Here is a 23,483-nt window from a genome sequence, read left to right on the forward strand (position 1 = left end):
TGTCTGTAATCCCTGCTACTCAGGAGCCTGAGGCAGGGCCAGCCTGGGAGGTTTAGTGAGACTGTCTCAAAATTTTAAAAAAGAGATAGAAATGCAGCTCAGTGATAGAGTGACTGCATAGTATGTGAGAAAACCAGAGTTCAATCCTCAGTACTAAAAAAAAAAGTAGAGTTTATTTGGGATTTAAAGGTTAGTTTAATGCTAGGGAAATTCATCTATGTAAGTCATCTCACTGATAGGTTAAAAGAGAAAAACCAGATGTTTATCCTGATAGGTAACAAAGAGTTACTTGATAATGTTTGTCATTGACACTTGATAAAGGTTTTTATTTTTTTTTTTTGTAGTAGTGGAGATTGAATTTAGGGCCCCGCACTTGGTAGGTTAGCACTCTAATACTTGAGGTATGTCCTTAGCCCTTTCTGCTTATTTTTCAGACAGGGTTTCATGCTTTTGCCCAGGTTGGGCTCTAACTGTGATCCTCTTACTTCTAGCTCCTGAATAGCTGAGATTACAGGTGTGTACCTGCATGCCTGGCCTTGATAAAAATATTCTTGATAAATAAAGCTAAAGATACTTCTTTGTTATGATTATCATCCTACACCCTTAGTCATAAAGCTGGGGAGCTCATATGTTATAGTGGTCACTTGGTAGTAGTATTGTATTAGTATGCACACATATACAATAGATGTGTACAAGTATACTGGTAGCACTTTCTCTCAATCTCCTACAGTGAGTCAATTTTATATGTATGACCAGAAGTGCCCACTAATTATTATGGAGCCATGCCTGAGCTGAGCTGGGGATGGGTTTCAGAGGCAGAGCTTTGGAAGGGTACCCCCTGAGCTCATTCCTGGTTTAGGCTTCCATTCTTAACTTTTTTTTAAATTTGTGGTACTGGAGTTTGAATTCAGGGGCTCTTTTTGCTAGGCAGGTGCTCTACTACTTGAGCCACACCTCCCGTTGGACTTCCATTCTAATGGTGTAGGTTTCCTGGTTTCTAAGTGAACTCTAAAGAAGGGAGATGACATTAGAAGTAACTTGAGTTCTAATACAGGTGAGCCCAAGGGGAGGTGAGCTCCTGCCTATAGCAAATCAGGCTGGTAGGGAGGAATCAGAAACCAGGCTGGGGAGTCCTGGTGACCAGGGCAACTGTCTAGTTCTACATGACCTTTGCCCCTACTTTGTCCTCTTTTAAGGCTCATTTGATGGGGCTATGAGACTTGGTGTTGGTTGATGACAGTGCCTGAGTACCAGACTACCAGCTCCTGCCTGGAAAACACTGGTGGAATGGGAAACAGAGCTCTCCCCTAAGGAACATTATGCCTATGTGTCTGTCCCCAGTGGACCCCAAGTCCCTGGAAGGCAGAGACTGTCCTGTCCATCTCCGTATTCTCAGGAGCTGTTTTTTGGCAAATGACCCTTGACTGCACTTGTTGCTAAGTTCTCCTGGACAAGGGCTGTGTCATTGCATTGACTGAATGAAGGGCTAGGAGAGAGAGAATGGTGCATGGTTCTGTCTCCAAGACCCAGGGGAAGAGGTGTGCTGGTGAGGACTTTGTCACGCTGGGGTTGGTTCAAGAAGATGCCTGTCTCCCTGATGTCCATTGAGCCTGACAGTGATGCCTTTGATTCCTCCAGGTGGAAGGCCAGCTCACAGGCCTGAGAAGATAGCCCTGGGCTGGCTGACCCAAGCTGTGTTCACTCATGGTGGGCCAGTGGCTGGGGTTGGTTCACTCACAGTTTGCTAGGTGCCTACTTTCTACACAGGGAGCAGCAAGGACAAAGGCCCTGTGCAGGGAAGGAGGTGGGAGGCTGGAGGAGCAGAGAGGAATGCTGTGGGAGAGGTTGTGGCCGTGTCATCACCTAGTTTGTCCACGTGAAAATCTCCTTTCTCTGTGCTTCCTTTAGCTGCTTGTCGGAGATGGAGATGGAGTCACATGGGAAGTTGCGGCTGGACTTCTTGCCTTGGTGTTCATGTTAGCTGTCAGAGTTCACGATGAACCCCCAGATACAGAGCCAGTGGTCCAGGGTCAGCCTGGCACTTCCCTTTCTTCCTTTTGGGGTTCTTTGCCTATGAGCAGTAGGGCCGTTGGCTCCTTTCAGGGGGCTGGGAGTTTACCACCCCAGGTTGAGTCCCCTCCTCTGTGGTTACAGAGTGAAGTTCTGTCAGCATTCTTTCACCTGTGCATGGCATGAGCATCTCATGACGCCAGGGTGTTTGCTGAGCCCTTTGTGTGCGCATGAATTGAGGGCTCACAGGTTCTCTGCGATGTTCTCTGTCATGTTGATAATGGCTTGATTTGTACCCAGAGAGTAATGAGCACTTGTGGGAGCGGAGGAATGAAGAGTGTGGTGGGAGCTGATGCAGGCTCATTCATTTCTGAAAGGCAAAGGGCAGAGAGACTGTATTTGACATAAGAAGGCCATGTGGAATATCCTAATGTGACGATTCAGCCCAACATAGAGGGAGTTCCCAAACATGCTTTCCCTAGGTGTCTGTCTTTGAAGTATGAAAGCCACCTCCCCCATCTGCACACACACAATACCTTTGTTCTTGGTGGCCTAGAATCTAGTGTATGAACAGCCCAGAACATAGAAACAACAGAAGTCCTTTGTTAATAGTGGGTGAGCATCACGTGCCAAGGACTAGAGATGAAAAGATTCTTCTGGGGCTCAGAGCAGAACATAGCAGTGATCTAGTGTGTGTGAGGCTGTGGGTTCTTTCTGTCCTTAGCCCTGGAAAACAAACAAAAGCCCAAAACAGATTGGTCCTGAACCCCAGTGATTTGAATTTTGGCAAATAAGAAGGAAAGAAGAAATCTGGCAAGGGTAGACTAATCCAGCAGGTGGAAATCTTGGTAATGTGGTGGCCACTGTGATCCTAGCAGTTGGCTTCCGATGTGGGCCAGGTGAGGAGATGCCACTGCTCTTCTCAGCTCACAGATGGTGTTTTCAGATGTTTAGCAACCTGCCCAGGAGGAAGCATTGTGCCTTCATCACCTGCTGTGGCACCAGTGTATGGTGGAGCTTGATGAACATTGAATAGAGTGGCAGTCAGTTGCAGGGACTCAATTGTTTGGTGACATGCTGACAGGATGGTAAATGTGAGTCCTGGAGCCCCAGATTGGGAAGGTTAATAGGCCATCAGGAGAAGTCCCAGACATGGCCCAGAGTGTCACGATAGAAAGAATTAGGAAGAGGAAAAGGAGACAGGTTCTGTGGAAGGGGCACACTTCCTCTTGGGACTTAGTTTTAGGGGAGGCTGAGCTTGGAGAGTATGGAGAGGACACTGGTAGACAGAACCGGCTCATGGAGGACATTTGCTGAACAGCTTCATAGTGAGTGTCCAGCCTTTGGCTTCCTCTCTCCTCTGTGGCTTCTCCCGCCCTGCGAGCAGCAAAGTTGTGAGTTCTAGGAGAGGAGCCAAGAAGATGTGAGGCTGAGGCAGAGGCATTCCGTTAGTGGTATTTATTTCCCTACTGACCTTCTTTCTTGGCTGCAAATGACACTGGTGGCATAGTCATCGATGTTTCATCTGTGGGTGGCACCAGCTCTTCATTACCCCAGGGCTGGGCCTACTTTTGCAGAGATTTGTGAGGCAGTATTTGCAGGGAGTGGCCATGACCCGGATGAGGTGGGTCCACCCCTGTGATGGTGAGGGAGAGGGCTGAAGTGTGGAGGTGGAGCCATCGTACAGGACATGGAGCTGTGTCTTCCAAGGCAGTTCTGCTGAGGTCAGCCCTTAACCATAGCCTCTTCAGATAGCTCCTCCCTCCTTTTCTGGGATCACACTGGTGATGCTTAGAAATTCTTTTGTAAACTTCCCATCCCTCTTGAAGATCTAAGACATCAGAAGAGATGGATTTGTTCTCACCAAGGATTTTGAAGATGAAACATATCAGGCACATCCGAGACAGATCTAAGACTTTTGCTTCTTTTACTCTTTTTTTTTTTGAAAGTTTTAGCAAGGATTTATTTTAGTGTAACAGGATAAAGTACAGACATATTGGGGGTGTAGAGAAAAAGAGAGAGAAACATTTCCTGCCCTCATGTAGGAAATGGGAGCAAAGACTCTTCTTTGTCTCTTTTAAGTACAGTTTCTTTGGTTTAGCCTCATCTCCAGAGAATTTCCCATTTTTTTTCTTTTGGCGGTATTGGGTTTTGAACTCGGGGTGTTGTGCTTGCTAGACAGGTGCTCTACCAGTTGAGCCACCCTCTAGTCCTTAGACAGTTTTCCATCCTGTCCTGCTGGTTAGCTTGAAAAAAGTATAAAATATTGGTGACATTTGGATTTTGATCCTGCATCTCTTTGCCACTGCCTTGTACAGCCTGGTGGCTTAGAGGGCATGTGCTACCAATGTCAGACTGACATTTAGTTTGCCACTTCCTACCGTGTCCCTGGGCAGGCCCCCTAGCCTCTCTAAGCCCCAGGTTCTCAGTGGAATACAGCTAATAAAAGCTACTATGGGTTTGTACTGGAGACTAAGGATGAGAACCCAAGTTGAACCTGGAGCAGATGGGGGTTGTCGACATGCCTGCATTTCCCCCCGTCCCAGTTTCCTCTGGAGGGCTCCTCCCCTGTTGCCCGCTGTCTTGTGGGACAGTAATTCTAAGCACTTTGCCTCTTTTTTGGCAGCTGTATGAATATTTGACAAGAATTCAGCAATGGTTGGGAGGTCCTTTGCTCAGTAGCAAGTAGCAATAAGCACTGGATCAGTGGACCAATTGTAGTTAATCTGTGAGACTCTTCCATCGATCCCAAGCTATCCTGGTTCCATTGCCAGAGCTAGCCTGGTTCTAGTTTCTTCTCTGAGCCAGATTTCCCGTCTTTTCTAACTTTTGGTAGTAAATTGTATTTTAGCTTGAGTTAGAATCTGTTTCTCAGGTGGGCATGGTGCCATATGCTTGTAATCCCAGGCTCTGGAGGTGGAGGCAGGAGGATTACCAGTTCAAGGCCAGGGAGCCTGGGTTACATGCAAAAACAATAGCCCCCATTCCACCACAAAAAAGATTCAAACAAAAACAGAATCTGTTTCTCTGACTCACCACAAAAGTGCTCTGACTTCTAAGAAGCCTTTTGTGCATGCAAGATCAGTAGCTGCTGTTTCTCTTCCTTTTTCTCTTCTGTTCACTGTGCAGCAGAGCTCAGGACCTTCATACCTACTGCCTCTAACTGCCCAGCCTGGCTGTGCAGCCCACACCCAGCTGTCTGCCTGTCTTGTGTGCCTCATACCGCAGGGCTGCCGTTCATCCTGCCAGCACAACCTTACTTCCCTCCCCATGGCAGGGCTCGACTAACTGTTGACTGATTTTTTCAAATTATAGGGTACTTACCATTTGCTGTACAAGTGTCGTTAGTCCCTGAATTTTTGCGCATGGGTGAAATAAATGGTGTGTTAGCGACATTTATTCTCATTATAATGGCAGAGTTACTATTAATGGAAAAGTAAGCTTAAGCATCAAGCTGGTAAAAAATACATTCATAATCACATGCTGTAGATGACTGTGGATGTGATCATCATTTTAATAAAACATGTAAGTTCCCCAAGCAGCTGGGACCTTGGGCACAGCAGTACCACCAGCACTTGCTTCACAAATTAGCACCGACGGGTCCTGACACTTTTAATGTATCCAGGAGTCTTTTTCATATAGGTGAAGTGGGTATTTTAAATAAAGTGCGGGATTCTGCATAAGGACTCAGAATAAGGACTTGGAGCTGAGATCTGTGTTAAACTGATGCTCAAGATGAGAAATGTGATGTTTTGTTTGTTTTTAATCCCACAATGCCAAGTTCTCATCTCATGGAAGGGAAAAGGGCTGTTTACAAGCAATACCGAGTGTGAAACTGCTTGTCATGTGTGAATGAGGACTGGTTAGGGTTCATGTTTCTATCAGAATAGTGTGTTTCTCTTTAAAGTGTGAATTACCAACAAGGATAATCCTCTGAGGAATTGTTCAAAATCTTTTTCTTGTGGAATAGGGTGAAATGTGCCAAACAGAGTATGAGCCTTCAGTCTCAGCCTGTCTTTGTCCCCAGACTGTCATGGTATTTTGATGAAAGGCCCAGGTTTGATATCATTCCTGCTTCATTTAGTTGAGGCTCTGATCTTTTCAGTACCATCCACCCATGCAGCTGAGCTCTAAGAGGAGCATCCACAATAACAATAAATGCCTCAATTACACATTGGAGTCTCCAGAAGAGTGTCCAGGCATCCTTGCGCTCACCACTGACTTCCACAGTTAACAGCTCAGGGCCAGTCCTGCTTCAGCCATGTGCTCTTCTCATTCCCCAGCTTCAAATAGCTTTTTGAAGGAAATCCGAAAGAAAACACTGACTTTATCCAAGTATTTAAAAATATATATATTGCTAATAAATATCAGGAAAAATGGAGGGGATGAACTAATTCAGAATATGTCTCACATATATACATGGAAATATCATAATGAAACTCTCTGTATAGATAATTTAAACAAAAATGTCTTTTTTCAAAAACAAAGGACAGTAGGTCAAACAGGTTCTTTCTGTGGGTTGGTACCCGTGGGAGGGGGAAGGAGATAAGGAAAGGGGGTGAGAGGGTGAATATGGTGGAAATGTCATGTCCTTATGTGTGAAAAGAAAAAATGAGAACTGTTGAAACTATTCTAAGGGAGGATGGGTGGACAAAAGAGAAAGATGGAGTGAGTGAATCTAACTAAGATATATCATAAGCGCTTTTGTAAATGTCACAATGTACCCCCTGTGCAGCAAAAATATGATAAGAAAAGGAAAAGAAAAATCTGATATCTCACCTGAAAGTTAGCAATGACTCCCTAATATCATTAAAACATCTGATGAGTGTTCAGATTTCTAGTTTAAACTAATGTGTGCATAAGAATCTAAGTAAGGTCCACACGTTGCAGTTAACTGGTAGATCTCAGAGGCTCCTGGTCTGTAACTTTCCCTGGCTGGCTTTTTCCTGCTCCCCTTTCTTCTTTACTGGTGATTTATTAGGGGAGGAACCTGGGTCATTGATCCTGGAGAATTGCTCTCCCAGGGCTTCCTGAAGGTCTGTTGTGTGCTTGGTACCCTGTGACTTGTTGCATTTAGTGACATTTATTCCATGAAAGCAATGGTGTTGATGGTAATGACAGCATAAATGGAGGGGCTGTTCTGTTTCTAGGCACTGTGTAATTATATCATTTGAATTTTCTGGTATTCACAGATCTTTACAGACAGTGGAAGAAACTGAGACCTGGAGTGATAAGTCGCCTGACATAGTCACAGGGCTCACTGGCATGTGTAGAAGCAGGGTTTGACCTTGGCAGAGTCCTTTTTCCTTCTCCTGCCCACTGTGGCCCTCTCTGTTTCTGGCTAGAAACAAGAGCTGTCCTTCCTTGTTGGCTGGGGTCAGCTTTGAACTCTATGGAGAGCCACAATGCAGAGAGCAGTGACAGAGTGCTAGCTCTTCTCTTGTCATACCCTGGGATGGCTGCAGGGATGAGGAGGGAGAGTGGAGAGTGAGACAATGTAACTGACAGACGCAGGTCCTGTTGTAAACACTTATTGATGTAAACCCATGGGCTTGCTCAGATGCCAGGCCCATTCTGTCTCTTGAGCTCATCGGAAGTCCCCAGCCCATTCCTTTGTGCACAGGTGTCCAGTGTGGCAGAAGGAGAAGGATGCACTTTGGCAGTGCCCTTATTGCCAGCTCTTCCTTTTTCACTTGTCTCCCTGGCCTTCCAGTGGCCCCTCCATGTGAGCCAGGTGTCCTCACCTGCAGGTGACAATGGTGCCTCTGCTCCCAGAATGTTTGCCTTGCTGGTCTTTTGATCTCATTTTTCTTATAGAGCTTTGGGCACCTGGTTTACCACTTCACCTGTGGTCGTGGCCCTGAGTGAACATTGGTACCAAGGCCCTGGTCTTTGCGCAGCTCGCTTTGCCTTGTGCACTCAGTTTGGCTCCCACTTCTCTGGGGGCCCCATTTCTGGTGCTGTCTCTAATCTGGAAGTCTAGAGTACTTTAGAACGAACAGATGAACTTCCATAGAGAAACACTTGGAAAATGATCCTATACTCCTTTTTGGGCAGCAGATAAAAATACTTGTAATTATAGTGGCTGGTTTTCAGCTTTGCGGTTCCACATTATTTTGGGCCTGTTTTATAATTGCTTTCCTCCTTGAGGCGGGAAGTGACTTCTTGAAGCTACTTCTGGGCCTCCAGCAGGAGCCCTCTGGTCTTGATGGAAGGGGTTCACGAGATGCCATCCTGTTAGGGTGGATATGCCTGGTGAAGGCACAGGGCTGTCCCAAATGCTGGATGAGCAGAGCCTGCTGGTAGCACCAAGAGCTTGTCACTTGCAATATGGCGTTATGAGAACTGGTGGGAGGGGTAGGCTGTTGTGTGGGGGGCCTGTTGAATTCAAGGCATGGGGTGGAAGAATGAGAAACTCCTGGTCTGGCTTCCAGGGCCATGTTTCTCCAGTGGCTCACCTGTGCCCCTGAGTCATCTGAAGACAACATGTTTGTGTTAATGTAAAGCCCTTTGCCGCCTTCAGCCATATTTCTCACCTCACTCTGAGCGTGTCTCAGCTTCTCAAATGTACATCTTTACCCAGTGGGTTTCTACCCTTCCCTCCCCTTTTTCCCTGGCTAACTTCTCACCTTTCATATCTTGTCCTGGAAACCTTGTCTGCTCACTCCTCCACCCTCCTGAGCACTGTTACCCCTGGTGGCTCCTTCCAGCCTGTGTCATGTCTTCCCACCCCCCATCCCTATGTGCTGATCCTGACTGTGTGGTGTTTCATATTTGCCTGTCTTGTCTTTGTTCTTTTCCCATGTCTTCTCCCTCTGCTAGAAGTTCCACATGGTGCCTTTTGCATTGTCCTATTCACTAATGTTGCCCCAGCACCCAGCATGAACCTGGCACCTGATGGTGCATGTCATTTAGTAGCCTTTCACTGCAGCCACAGAAAACTTGGTTCAGACCGACTATATCATTTGTTTATCAAATGATAAACAAATGCTCCACCGTTGATAAAATTCTTTTCTGAATCCCAGCCACTCATCTCTAACCCCTTGAGGAAGATTTAGGTTGGTCATGCAAGCCAGTGGTGCAAGATGGGCTTCTTAAAGATGCTTTGCTTTTGGTCCTAATGGGCAGTGCTGTAGGACTTGCAGTTTGCACAGTTTGTGGCTGTTTGACTGGGGCATATCTGGTAAAAGTGTTGCCTAGGGGTACCCTGTCACTGTAGAAATGGCCCTTGATGTATGATCATCAGACTTGGGACTTTGCTTCTGACAATGCTCTTGTTTGTTTTATTTGAAGGCTCTGAAACTGTCTGCCACCCACCTGTTCTCTTTTACCATGAACCTGACACAAAACACAGTGACTTGGTGTTAGATTTGCAAAGACCAGAGGTTTAGCTAAGCTGTCCCAGCCATGTGTGAGGCTGCTGCTAATGTCCACCTGGAACCAGAGGTTCACTCACCTAAAAAGGACTGAGCTATTTAAATACAAACTAACTTTGTATTTAAAAATAAATACCTTCTAAACAAGCAGCCACCACATGGTGAGTGCTGAGCTGGGGTTGTCCTGTCATTGAATCCTCACTTAGACTTGGCGTGGAGGTGTGTGAAAACTGAGGCTTGGGAATGTGGAGTAGAATAGTCCACGTTACTCGGTCAGAAGCAGGGGAGCTGATGTTTTGACTCTACTTTTTCTGGCAGTGCCATGACCTGCCACTTTGCTGTTCTCTGTGCTGGCTTACCAGGGTGTCATCACTACGTGTGACGGCTCTCATTGAAGGTCTAGCTCACTTTTTCCACTGCCTGGAACATTTTGTCACTGTCTTCTAGCTGAGATGAAGACTTTCTTGAAGCTTAAAAGAGATTCAAGATTGGACTAGGAGTGACTTGGAGGTCTTCCAGCTTCTCTCACTTCATTATGAGACAAATTAATCAAGTGAATTAGGTAGTTCAGCTAATAACTTGCTTTGATCCAGTAGCTCTGTAGAAAGAACAAATCGAACATTTTTACTTAATCCACTTCCGGGGCTTGTTTGAGTGGATTAAAAATAAAAGCAAAAAGAGTCATTTTTGTCTGTTAATCTTGAGCCATTCTGTTCTGGGAAGCTGCAGGTGTCTGTCTTAAAGACTGCTAAGATCCCTGGTTGGCTGGCTCCCTCAAATTTATCCGGATATCCACTGTACAGGTTATTTTTCCTGTTTCTACCCTATAGTCATTCTGCGGTGATATCAACACCCATTCTCATTTTATAGAGGAGGAAGCCTCAGCAGGCATGCTGAGATGACTGATGTTTAAGGTGACATCAGGAATTGACAGGAGAATTGGGGTCAGATTCCAGACGTGAAGCTCGTAACCACTCTCCATTGAACACAACCTTGATTCCACATTGCAGGAGATGATGGTCCATCTCAGGTTGATCAGGATGTGAGGATGGGTACTTGGGCCCTGTCACCTCAGTTCTGTGAGCCTCAGGTGTCTTCATCTACAGCCTGGGAATGATCATGTCCAAAGCAGCATTTGTAGATCACATAAGGAATCACATTGCATCACTTCCTGCTTCTTCCTTCTCCTTGGATGGAGTGCATGCTATGGAGGGGACCCCTCTGGTATCATTACCCATGGGGGATAGACAGTCACTCCTGAGTTGAACAGTCCTGAGCTCTGTCATGCAGCATAGACACCAGGTCTACTCCTCTCTTGGGCTTTCCTACTGTCATGGGCTCTATGGGAGAGCAAATCCTCCCTGGTTTCTAAGGACTGGTCCCTTCTACTCCAAGGCAAGGGAAGTCCCCCGTCTGTGCAGGAATCTGGGCTGCTCTGGGCTGTGCTGTGCCATAGAAAGCACCCTCCCTTGTCCCCTAGGGCTGGCCTTGATTGCCTGCCCTTAACCTGCACTAAGGGCCGAGACATAGTTCCTTTTGAGGTAAATTCAGGTCCTTGTTTTTGCAGCCCAGACTTGCTTCCCTTGTGGCTTTCCATCACCACCTGCTCTGCACCTTCCTGGGCCTTTGAGTTCAGGCCTCACGCCACAGAGTGCAGTGGTGAGGTGCTTTCCTTCCCCTAACCTTGGTTCTCTATTGCTTCCTGCCCACAACTGACTTTTCCAGGATGATGAACAGTGGGGTCATTGGCTCCTTTTGGGGGGGAGACCTACACCCCATCAGAGAAGCTTGAGCTGGCCTCCTGTCTTATTTGGCATCCAGTTCCTCAGAGCCTGCATTTTTCAGATTTGTCACCAGTCTTGGTGGGAGAGGCTGTTAAATTTCCTGGACATTCCTCCTCTTCCTACCAGCCCAAGAACTTTGGCTGGCCAAGTTGCCCACAGTTTTCTTAGTTTTATTTTTCAGAAAACAGCTCTCTTGTAGCTTCCTTTGTGGCTAATTTTTTTCCCATCAGCATTCTACTTTTCCTGTAGCTTCTGTTGACAAAGGTAAATTTTACCTCTGGAATTGGTGAAGGCAGAAGCTGAATATACCCTGTCTCCTCAGGCTTCCTTGGCATGACTCATGGCTTCCATTCTCAGTACAGAAAGCTCAGCCTTGCCAGAGCAAACTGTCAGCCACTCTTGCAGTGACACATGCTTGTTAAAAGTTTCTTCTCCCCTTCCTGGCACCTTTAAAACCTCCCAATTTGCTCACTTCTCTTGGTCACACAGGCAACTCTGTGCCTGGCATTTGGCAAAGGATCCAATTTCTTTAGCAAAGGAGATTGAAAGTGGGTCTTGCTGAGTTCTCTCCCACACCCTGCAGGTGGTTGAAAAAATAGCCCTTTAGGAGATGGAGAAGGGAGAGCAGTTTTACAAAAACTTGAAAACTGTTTCAACAAAGACCAACATCTGGGCATCTGGTGCTCCCTTTTCAGGTGCCTGAGATGAATGCTTTGGAAAGCTAGTTCCCTCCTAAATGCAGTTCATTCTGTGGGGCTGACCCAGTTCTGACTATGTAACATGGAGAATGATTTCCCTTTCTGCTGAAAACTGGGTTTAAATGCTGACAAATTAACTCTTTGTCTTTTTGAGCAATTGTTTTTACCTTTGGTAGTAAAAGCTTCCAAAATGAGTGGGTGTCCCTTCCCTTTGCTGTGGCTTAGGAGAGTGGAGTGATCGGTTTCTCCAGAAATAACATAGCAACTGCCCCCCTGGTGTTAGAGACTGGGCTGCTTGGATGGTATATATTTTACAGCAAAGTGCAGGTCAATTTTCATAAAAAGTGATAAAATCGAGGGGGATAAATCAGCTTTCAGCAGTTAAAATACCATTTTGTGTCTGAAACTTTGTGCCATAGCCCTATGAATGTGGGAAAGAAATGTCAATTTCTTACAATTTTTTGACATGCCAGAATTATAAGTATTTTCTATTACTTCACAGTTTCTTGATCATTTCTAGGTTAGCATTTTCTTTTCCTTTCCTTCTCTTTCCTGCCTCCCTAGCCAGCACCTCACACATGCTAAGTACACACTCTACCACCGAGCTGCCTCTATAGCCAGCAGCCTTTGCTCTATAAAATACTGACCAGTAAAATCTTCAGATTGTGTGGGCTGTGTGGTCTGTGTTGCAACTGCTAACCTCTGCCATCACAGCACTAAAGTAGCCCTAGACAAAACGGGCATAGCTGTATGCCCATGAAACTTCATCAAAGCAGGCATCCTGAAGATTTGGCGAGTAGGTTGTATTGTGCTGGTTCCAGGTGTAGATGATTCTCTTACTGGATGGTTGATGGGGATCGCTGTGCGATCAGCCAACTGCTGTTTGCAGTGCCTGTCACAGGCCAGGCAGCATACGTATTTATACCTTATAAACTCTTTAATGAAGGGTGTGATTATTGTCACTTAACAAAGAAATAAAGTGAGTCTCGACTTGGTTGAGTGACTTGCTCTGTGCCAGGGTTCTTAGCTGGGTGCTGATCACATTTGGGGCCAGATAATCCTTTGTTCTGAAGGCTATCCTGTGCTCTGTAGAATTTTAATGCCATGCCTGACCTGTATCCACCAGATGCTGGTACCACCCCTCTTCTCAAGCTGTGACAACAAAAAGCATAGACATGGCCAAATGTCCCCCAGGAGACATTTGTCCCTCATTGAGAACCATTCCTCTGGGATGTACCACTTTTAAGTATCACGGTCTGGATGGGAAAAGTGGGCTTTTAGATTTTGTCTTTTGTTTCGATTCTTTTTTCTTTCCAGACAGAAATAATGACTTGCCCCCATGAAAGCTCTTTCTCTTGTTATGGCACTCCCTACTCTCCTGCTTGGGATGCCTGCCTTCCTCCTCTTCTCTGGTCCTCTGCCATATCTGCACTTGCAGGAAGCCCCCCCCCGGGGGGTTGGTGCTGAAAACTGGGAGCTGTGGGAGGGTGGAGCATGTTGCTGAGGCTGGAGTGGGGAAGTAGGGAACTGTTGCTCAAAGGGTACAGACTGTAGCCACAGCCGAGTAAGTCCTGGGGTGCAGTGTGCAGCTTTGTGATGCTGGCATAGTTGATGTGAAGTTTGTGAGGAAACCCTAGGTTTTTTTGTACTACTCCCCCCACACACATATAAAACAGAGACTGCGGGTCGTGATGGGTAGGCTAACTCACTTGGTTGTGGTTATCACTACACAGTGCATGCATAGATCAAGTCATCACAGTGCATCTTAAATACACAATTTTAATTTGTCTGTGTGTGTCAGTAAATATGGAGGGAGCATGTGAGCCAAGGAATGTGAATGACTTCTTCCAGTTCTAGATCCATCTGTCACTCAGCTGAATGGCTGTGGGCAAGCTTCCTACATTTGCTAAACCTCACTGTTCCCTTGTGGGAACAATAGCACATTTGCCATGGCCTAGTGCAGGTAAAATGATCAACACAAAGTGACGACAGCACTACCAGAAATACCCTTTGTTTCTGAGAGTCCTCATTCTCTAGGGTGTTACTCTTCATGGCTGTTGCTTACCACTTCCCCCATGCTTTGTGCTTTTCTGGGTACTGAGCAAGACTTGCCAGGCTTTTATCCTTCTGTGTATGTGCTAGCTGTGTGATCATGGGTAAGTTACTAACTTTTCTGACTCTCAACTTTTCTGTCTGTGAAATGGGAATGCTAATGGTTCTTATTCACAGTGTTATTGTAAAGAGAAAGCTAATGTGTGTGTACAACATTTAGAAGAATTCCTAGTCCTTAGTAAGTGCCATCTATATGCATGTTGTGTGTTTCTATATTTTTTTGCCATCAAGAAACAGGAAATGCTCTCTTACTTTCCCTCCAGCATGGGTCAGGCATCCTCTGCAGCCTCCTGTAATCCTTGCTCCTTCTCCTCTGCCAGGGATAGCTGGGTGTGGGTGTCCTCTGAGGCCAGGGGTTTAATGTGACAATAGTCACAGTTACTTTCACTTGTGGCATGCATACAATATGCCTGGTGCCGTTTCCAATTGTTACCTGTGTTAATTCTCACCCTAATCCTATAAGGAAGGTGGGGAAGGAAATTACTTCCCAACAGTAAGTTGGTTTCTCTCCATCCTCCAGGTATCAGTGACTCTTTTAAAAACAGCATTATAAGTTTATATATCTGCACTTTATTTGCTGTTTTTCAATCTGGTATTGAAAATGTCCTGCCTTTGGCCCATTGGATAGCATTCAGGATGATTTCTGAGTTCTCAGGAGTGGTCTCTGTTATCCTCCTGGACACCATAGCACAGAAGCTGAGATGTTCTAGCTCCTTGTATGACTTCATGCCCCAGGCCTGGAGTCAGCTGTGTCTCCAAGGTGCCCTGGTTCCTTTACCAGGAAAAGATATTTGTGCCCTGTAATGTGGCGATACATGTGCTCAAGCATCGCACACTAGGCTGGTTGTTGTTTTCTTTTGCTTTTCAGTGGCCAGAGCTAGGAAACCTTTCTCTTCTTCCTTCCTTTGTCTTTCAATAGAATATGCATTGTGAATTCACACAGGCATTTCCGAGTCAAAGTCAGAATTAGGAAGTTTTTACTTTACCTTGATTTAATATTTGTATCTTTAATATTTGTATTAAATATTTGTATCTTTTTCCACATGCTGAAAGTGTTTTAATGGCATAAATAAAAAATTTCTTGTGGGTTTTTTATAGTCTGGTAATTGAGAAATGCCAACTCCATGTAGTCATAATTTATGTTTCTGATTATAAGTGAGAGGAACCCTTTCTTAAACTCCTTCTTTGGCCACTGTCTCTAACCAAGGCAGAATCTGTCTCTAACCAAGGCAGAATCAGTCCTAGTTTCCTTAATGTCCCCATAGTGCTCAGAGTCACCTGTGTTACAGTGTTCACCATCACTCTCCCTCTCAGTGATTTCTCCAGCTCACTGCACTCTTATCCAGGAAGATCCATATTTCCTCCCACCCCCTCCTCCTGCTTCCCATTGCTTGGCATTGCGTTTGACCTTGGTGAGTGTTTCTGAGTTTTTACTTAGATGCATTGACCTCAATAGCCTTTTAATTCCCATACAACTCCCCTACCCCAACAGAGCAGCAACAAGAGAAAGAAGCTATGGAGAAAGACCAAGTACATACCTTCATTACTGGCCTCTCTTTTGGTTCCAGATATGAGTTTTTCTAGCAATTTCATGACATCTCTGTTCAAGTTTAAAGCAGTTTCTCAGGTTTGGCTTTAAGGACATTCTAGACTGGGCAGTCCTTGGCTGTGGGAGGCTGTCCTGCACATCACAGGATATCTAGTGACATGCATCCACTGGCCTTTACCTACTGGATGCCAGTGGCACCTCTCTTCCTGTTGTAACAGTCAGAAACATTTCTGAATGCTGCCAGCTATGCCCTTGGTGGCAAAATGCCTAGGGCTACTGGTTTAAAGGCACTTCAAAGTGAACAAAATCACAGCGTAATTCTTGACTTTCCTTCCAAACTTATTCTCTACAGTGTCCTCCAGTCTAACGGCATCATCTTCCACTCAACCAGTGACGTCAATGAAATAGTGGGCCACCCTCCATTTCCCTCTTTTTCCAACTTTTGCCACCCAGTCACCCGTGAATTACATCAACTCCCTTCTAAAGTATTTATAATGCCAACTAGTTTTTGCAACAAGTCTAACCCAGCAGCTTCTTTTGCTGGGAGTGCTGTTGGCAGACCCCTGTCTGATCTTTCTGGCCAATTCCCAACCTGTCCATCCTCACAGGTCTTCCTCCCTCACCCATCTGACTGCCTACCACACTTTAGCTCCTTCTCTTCACTAGTCTCCTTGGCCTGTTGCTGGAAAGTGCCAAGTTTATTCCATCTGCAGAGCCTGTGCCTTTCCCATACTCTCTCTCCCCAGGTCTTTGTGTGGCTCAATTCATGTCCTTCAGGTCTCAATGTCACATCTCAATGAGACCTTCTCCAGTAGGCTAGGCTGATTAGACAGTGCCTTCCATCTGGCTACTCCATCACATTACCCTGTTTTATTTTCTTAATTGAAATCGCACCATCTCTATTCGTCTACTTTCCATCCTCATCTGCTTTATTGCCTGTCGCCCCTTTAGGAGGCAGGGATGCTGATTATCACCTTTTGCCTGCTGAGCTCTAGGAAGGCCCTCTGCAGGTGATCGGCACTAAGTCACTATCTGCAGCATGAATACTCTAGCACGTCTCTGGGAGGACTACTGCGACCTTGCCCTATTGACAAAGCGATTTCAATCTTGCTCAGTCTTGAGGCTGTTTTACAGAGTGCACTTGATAATCAAAGCTATCATTTTCCTCCTTGCCTAACATTGTTGCTGCTATTCATCTTCCTTTGTAGCATGCTTAAACGGTTTTCACCTGAGGGTAAATTTGATCATATACAAAAGAAAGAAACTTTGCTCAGAATAGGGTACTGTCTCAGTACACGACACAGGAAATTTCTGCTGTGCATAACACTCTCTTGGTGGGAATCTAGATGGGTGTTAGCCAGTGATCTAAGACAGGGGCAGGTTGGGAGACTAGAAAAGGAAAAGACAGGGATTGAAAGCTTTTTCTGCAAAGGCCCAGTTGGTGGAGACTGTAGACTTTGTGGTCAGGTCACATGACAGCCACTCACTGTTGCCAGAGTAGCATGGAAGCAGCTGAGTGTGCACCAGTGAGGTTTGTGAAAATGATTTTTAAAAATCAACTTCCACAGTTAAAAGGAGGCATACTTCTATATGTTTTTTGTACTGCCACTGCAATTTTCTGTTTATTGCTATTGATTATCCACTGCCATAGTTGGTTTGGCAGTTATAACAAAAATGTTAACTAGATAGTGTAGAAATAAGTTTCTTCTTACAGTTGAGGAGGCTGGGAGGTCCTAGATCAACGCAGATTTGGCATCTTGTAAGGGCTGGCTTCCAAGTTCAGAGAGGGTGCTTCTTCTTGTGCCTGCTGTGGTAGAGGAGATTAACATCTTCCTCTGGAGTCCTTTCTGTAAGGGTACAAATGTCAGTCATGAGGATTCTGCTGTCATGACCTAATCACTTCCCAAAGGCCCACTCTCCTCAGGCCATTACTCTGGGGGTTAGAATTTCTTTCCCTCCCTCCCTTTGTGCTGGAGATGGGACCTCATGCATACTAGGAAAGCACTGAATCCCTCAGCCCAGAGGTTAGAGGAACTTCTGGGTTTGTGTCTGTGAGTATAAGGTCAAATTCATTGTCATCCACAAGTCCTCAAAAGCTGATGTTCAAGAAATGCTATTCACAAACACCTCATCAAGGTCATGTGGTCTGTATATGTGAGACCCTTTTGTCCTTGAATTCAGCCACTACTGGACAGAAGCATTGGTGGCCTGGATTGTTTTACTGCCTGTAGAATGATTCTTTTGCAGTTTCTTAGGACACTGTCAGTGCTTCATGCTTTCTAGGCAGGCACCCTACAGCTTGAGCCACACCTCCAAGCCCAGTCTACGTAATATTTTTAAAATTAGAATTAGTTTGATAATATTAAAATCTAGATTTTTAACTCCACCTTAATGCAATCTTGCCCCAGGAGAGAGACAGCCATATTCATAGTGCTGCTTATAACAGCAAAGCATTCAACACTACTCACATTTCCATCAGCAAGAGAGCAGATAAACAAGAAGTGTGGTGTGGCATGGAAGTAAATGTGGCAATGGAAACGGGTGAGACTCAGCTGTGCACATCAATGTGGGAGGAGCTCATGAATGTTAGGTGGCACGAGGAAAGCAAGTGGCAGCAGGACCCATTTAGATGAAGAACAGAAGAAAGGTGCACTGGGAAGCCACACTAGGAAGCTAGTGTACAGAAAAGCAAGGGGTGACAAATGTGATGGTCAGGGTAGCGATCGCCTGGGGCGGTGCTCAAATATGCCAGAAGGTTCTATGAGTAAGGTAGATGTTGGGCACACAGGTGTGAGTTTTCATTGCTCTTACTCATTTCCTCCGTTTTTGTGGTGTGGGGTTTGAACTTGGGGCCTGGTGCTTGCTGGGCAGGCGCTCTTTCTCTCAAGCCATGCCCCCAGCTCCTTTTGCTTTACTTACTTTTCAGATAGGCTCTTGTGTTTATGTCAAGCTGACCTGAGCCACAGTCTTCCTGTTAGTGTTTCCTATGTAGTTGGGATGGCAGGCATGTGACACAAGGCCCAGCTTTATTGGTTGAACAAGGAGTCTTGCTAACTTTTTGTCCCAGCTTTATTTCAACCTCAGTCCTCCCCATCTCCACCTCTCGAGCAGCTGGGATTATAGACGTGAGTCACTATGCCTGGCTGTTATTATGTTCTTTTGTATGCTTGAGATACCTTGTAATTAAAAAATTAGATTGTCCAGAAGCATTGGTCTATATCCCACACAACAGCAGGTGCCTGGAGCCAAGTCACAGCTAAATCTGTGGGATATGGCATGCACCTTCCGGTTTATGACAATCCTTAACTAACTACCGTCCCACTGTCTTCCTTGGCCCAGCCTGCCTCATGCTTTTCAATGGCATTAGAAAATTTGACTTTTGGCCTGTATATGGCCTGTTGCATCATTGCATTTTTCTTTTTTGGTGATGCTGGGGATGGACTCCAGGTCCTGTTCCACTGACCTATATCCCTGGCCATTGGTGTTTGGTGTTTTTTTTTTGTGGTTGTTGTTGTTTGTTTTTTGAGGTAGGGTCTCACCCAGGCTGGTCTAGAACTCATAATGTAGCACAGACTGGCCTTGAACTTGCAGTTCTCTTGACTCAGCCTCCCCAGTCATCATTGTGTTTTGTTGTTGTTGTTAATTGTTCATATTGTGTGCAATGTGAGTAATTTCTATGTGAGAGGAATTTCTCTCAGGTGTGAATACCATTCCGCCAAAATCAGGGCTCTGGGATGCTTGGGAGTGCTACTAGTGGTCCCTTTTTCTTCTTTACTTTGGCCTCTTGGAAGCTCAGCAGAAAAATGGACTCATCTTTAATGAAAGTAGAGAACTGTGATGTGTGTTTTTGGTTCTAGCCATTTTATTGCCTTCATCTATTTTCTTGCCTCTTCTCCCCCATTTATTCTCCTTAATTAAAAATCTTGCTCTATCTCTTATGTGTTTAAAAGTGGCATATTCTTTTGGGAAAAGGAGAAGACAATGAATTTTAAACTTGCATTTACCTAGAATGATGGCAAAGTATGGGTTTGTGAGAACATTCCAGAAATCTGAGCTTTATCTCGAATGTTTGATTCACAAAGCTGTGCACATCATCTATTTCAGCCGTGTGGGTTACTAATTTTCCAAGAATGAGAATATAATTAAAATACACTTAACGCTAAAATGCAACTGAACATAATTTGATCTTCGATAATTTAGAAGGCAGTTAAGGAACTTGCCATGCCTCAAGGCTGTAATTATGAACATCAGTTATCCTAGTGTGACACTATAAAAAAAGTCTGGTTATATCAGCTTTCTGATTATTTGAAATCTTTGGGAATTAGATTTATAGTCTATGGGTGCAGTGTATATATATATATAGGTCTTTAGAGCGCCCACATAAGTCATTCATATATGAGTTCACAGCCGATGAGTGTCAAAAAATGGGAGTCAGATGGATTGTAGTGGAAATAGTTCAGTTCCCCAAAATCTTACCGGTCAGCACCTACCATGTGCAGAGTGCTGGGGGAAAAAGGCTCTGTCTTTTGGTTAAGTGTGAAATAGAGAAATAGATATATCCTTAAAAAGTGGTGAATGCTTTAGCAGCACAGAATTGTCTTGTCCCTCAGCCTAGAGGGGAATCAGAGGCAGTCACTGTGCTGGGAAGTAGCATGTCCTTTGAGAAACAAGGCATGAGTGAACTAGGGTGAGGAAAGACCCAAGAAGGTCTGGAACAGACTCTGTTGTCTAAGGGGCTTATCTCTCTTTATCTTTTTCCTCATGGTTGGAATGGTGGTAGTGATGGACTTAATGGAGGAGGTGGAGATGGAGCTAATAGTGATGGGGGTGGTGATAGTGTTGGGGGTAAGGGGGGGAGTGATGGTGATGAGAGTGATGGAGGAGGCAATAGAGATGGGGGTGATGGAGGGAGAAGTGATAGGAATGATGGAGGTAGGGTGGTGGGGTTGATGATAGAGGTGGGGGTGGTGGAGCAGGAGGCATTGGAGGTGATGGAGGGTGATGAAGGAGGAGGCATTGGAGGTGATGGAGGGTGATGAAGGAGGAGGCATTGGAGGTGATGGAGGGTGATGAAGGAGGAGGCAATGGAGGTGATGGAGCGTGGTGGAGCAGGAGGCATTGAAGGTAGTGATGTGATTTTGGCATTTGTTGAGATCTCTGTGCCATGTACTCTAAGCACTTTATATATACTATCTCACTTAGTCCTCATGCCAACTCTATCAGGGTTGGATTCATATGATTCTCATTTTACAGATGAGGAAGTAGCAGCATGAATAATCTATATTCTTCAAAAGATGGGATTCAAAAGGTGCTTTGGGTCTGAGTCTGGACTTGCCACCATATCTCCATTAAGGCCTTTGCTCTGAAACCCCTGCTCAGAGCCTTTTCTGGATCACCATGTTTCAACCCCACACTGGACACTATGCCTTCTTGCTCTTCTCTGCATGGTTTTCCTTCACACTGGTTATCTTCCCGCATGCTCCATATTTCACCTTCTCTAGTGTCATGTGTTCCTTCTGGAAGGGAAGCCACATGGGCAGGCATTGTGGCTGCTGTATTTGTCCTACCCCAGTACTTTGATTGTGGCTGATACATGGCCAGATGAAGGCGACTAGAGATGCACGTGCTTTCTCTGCCTGCTGGGTGTAAATGGAACCTTGTCTTAAAACCCTTCCATTGTTAAGAGAAGCCACATTTCTAGTTTTTATTTGAAAATTTAATTTTGAAATGTGGGCAACTAATTTTTAATATATGTAATATATTTGGTATATATATAACCTGGGAGTCAAACAAAATTTGTTCTTTTGTCACATTCAATTTGCCCCTCTGTGGGAGTCTGGGGCAACCATTTGACAAGTCTCAGCCAAGGAGTGATGACATGGGATTGGTATGTCACAAGTATCACCGTGGGCCAGTGTGGCAGCAAGACCAGAGTTGGGTGGGGCTGGTGCAGCACGCCCTGCCCATGGTGATGGACCTGGCAGCATGATGCTGATGGTTCCAGGACTGGACGTCATTGTTGAAAGTGGCCATGGGACATTGGCAAGTCACTTTCTTTTCTGAGTGTGCTTTTTTTCCATCTCCATAAAGAGCAACAGTGTGGGGCCCTATCAGAGCCCAAGCCAGAGGGGAAGCATGAAGTGGACCTGCCTTAATGTAAAATTTTGCTGTTTGGTTCTTTAGAGATTTTTTTCAGCATTCATTTACATTTTTCAAAAATATTGTAAGAAATATTATTTACTGTGATTCGTGGGCTTTTTGTCACCTACTTAGATCTTGCAGCCAAGGCAAGTGCCTTGTTTGCCTGATTTGGTCCTGATACTAGGTCCATCCACACTCAGGGAACCTCTGGCTTTGAGCGATAATGGTTTCCTAACCACAGTTCTCTGGGCTTTGAACAGGACAAGACACTCCCACTCAGAATTTGGTCATCACATTTGGCCTTTTTACATGTTACAGTGGAGCAGTGACAAGCTGTAAAACAGACTTGTAAGTATATTTATTTTCCAGTTTGTTGTAATAGCAGAATCTTTGACTGGAAAGTTAGGACATTACACAAGTTTTGAGATGATCATCCTGCTCTGGCCCAGGCCGAGTATGTAGATGCCTCTGAGGACCTGTTCTACCATGGTCACATCCACATTCCATCTAGCAGAAATGAGGCGACTTTGAGTATTAGGGTGACTGCTGTGAGGTAGGTTAGTGCTGGTGATAGGCTCCCTCTGCAGAGGCCTGGCTTCCAGGGAAAATGCCAAATGGCATTTCTAGCACTTTGGAAGCTCCCCAGAAAGTTACTTGGGACCTGGCAGCCAAAGACAGCCCCGGTGGTGAGCTGTTACATTGAATAAACTCTCTGTGAGTGCCAGCTGTAGTCGAAGCAGAATCATCTCATCCCGGTGTTCTTCAAAGCTGGGCACGTGACTCAAGTGGTAGAGCACCTGTCTAGTAAGCACAAGGCTCTGAGTTCGATCCCAGCACCACAAAAAACAAACAAACAAAAAAAGCTTTGTGTTAGAGAGCACTGGAGCTGAGGAAACAGTCCCAGAGGTCCCTGTTCCTTCAGAGGGAAGAAGAGTGATGTGGCAGAGACCATAGCTCTCAGCACTGGCCCTTACAGGGAGGACGGCCCTAGTCAGGCCCCTCTTCTTTCCAAACCCCATTTCCTTCTCCTTGGACAGTTTATGAACAGGCTATTTAAGGAGTGGATTTGAGAGGAGAGTTCTGCAACCCTAAGGGCTTTGACAACAGAAAGATGTGAGTTTGAATTCTAGCACTAGACTGCTCTAGGTCTACATTTTCTCCTTCCTGAAATGAGAACCGCATATTGTTATGAGGGGTGATGCCAGCTGTGTATTGTCACAAGGATGAGTGGTTGTATATGTCAGGTGCCTGGCAGATAGAGGGTGTGACGGAGAGGATCAAGTCCTCTTGTGTAACACAGGATTCAGTGCCTGTCTTTCAAGGAGGTGGTGTCACCAGCATTTTGAGGAGTGGTCCTAGTGCATGCGGCTCTCACCACACACATCTTGTGAAGGTGATGCATGAAGGCCCTGCCTCACGAGGACTGGTCTGTCCGTTTTCCTCACCACTTATCCTATGGCTGGCACAGATGCCAGACTTAGGGGTATAAATGTTTGGGTGAACCCTCTACGTTAGAAGTCGGAGTACCTGTGAGAGAATACAAGGCCACATATGGCATCTGTCAGAGCCTACAGTGGTTCTGCAGATACTTTGAAGTCAGTCTGCACATTGGTCGGTGCCCAGCTTCTCCTGCCAGGCCTTAGGTTTAGTGGCTGTGCTGGTGAAAAAATGGTGAAATATACCCCACTCATTGGCAAAGTGCCATCACCCAGCCATTCTCTAGTGTTGACTTTCACTTCCCCACTGACTCGACTTCCTGGACTCCTGGCCTACCAGGCCACCCCACTTTTGTTTGCTTGTTTGTTTGTTTATT

At 45.4% G+C, this 23,483-nt stretch overlaps 1 protein-coding gene across 5 annotated transcripts in view; it reads left to right on the top strand.

Moving 5' to 3' along the window:
- Positions 1-23,483, top strand: part of Snx29 (sorting nexin 29) — a 459,033-nt gene that overhangs the window by 225,844 nt on the left and 209,706 nt on the right. The gene's annotated exons all lie outside the window — the stretch shown is intronic.

Source organism: Castor canadensis, chromosome 17 (assembly GCF_047511655.1).
Source record: "Castor canadensis chromosome 17, mCasCan1.hap1v2, whole genome shotgun sequence".
Lineage (NCBI taxonomy): Eukaryota > Metazoa > Chordata > Mammalia > Rodentia > Castoridae > Castor > Castor canadensis.